The following is a 752-nucleotide window of genomic DNA, read 5'->3' as shown; positions in this document are numbered from 1 at the left end:
TCAAAATCTTATAATTCAGATTCACGATGCTTTCTCTCGGGAAATTGGAGGTAGACTCACCGATGTGGAGCATGGAAGTTTATAACTGTAACGATAATTTGCGCTGAAGATGGCTTGATAGAAGCCGAAACGTTCGCGAAGGATTTTAATGTAAAGAATACTGGAATAAACCAAGAATATATACGCACCAAGAACTGCGTAGAACTCTTAACTGCCTTTGTCATCTGTTTAATATATATATATATATATATATATATATATATATATTGTTGCGCCCGTGGTATTGCACTCGTGTATCGACAAGTTTCCCGCGTCGACCGGTATCGATCGCAGAAGCGGACAAGAGAGGATCGTCCTCTTAGTTACGGTTGTTATCGGGATACTTGACTTTGACAGCTCTGTATAGAACGCTCTGTTTCTTAAATTAGGAGCCTCCCATTTCCTATATAAGACACCATTTTTCAAAATCAGAGCGTCCCAATAATTCCAATAAATCCAAGCAGTAATTCCAAGAGGAGCTATTCTCTCTCAAGATGGGCGTTCTCCATTTTCTTTGCCTTCAAGAATTGGTGCAATACTAGGATCCTCTTTTTGTTCTCAGGGCAAATGCCGAGGTAGGGATAAGGGGAGTGCTAAGGCATGTGTGGTACCACGGAGAGTTAATCCCACCCCTTGTCCGAAGAAAGAAGAGAGAAGAGCCCAAGTCTCAAGAACAAGAGGGCAAGAAGGAAGCGATGAACGGCAGGTCGACG

Source organism: Wasmannia auropunctata, unplaced genomic scaffold, assembly GCF_000956235.1.
Source record: "Wasmannia auropunctata unplaced genomic scaffold, wasmannia.A_1.0 LD336078.1, whole genome shotgun sequence".
Taxonomy (NCBI): domain Eukaryota; kingdom Metazoa; phylum Arthropoda; class Insecta; order Hymenoptera; family Formicidae; genus Wasmannia; species Wasmannia auropunctata.
This window is presented reverse-complemented; position numbering follows the sequence as displayed.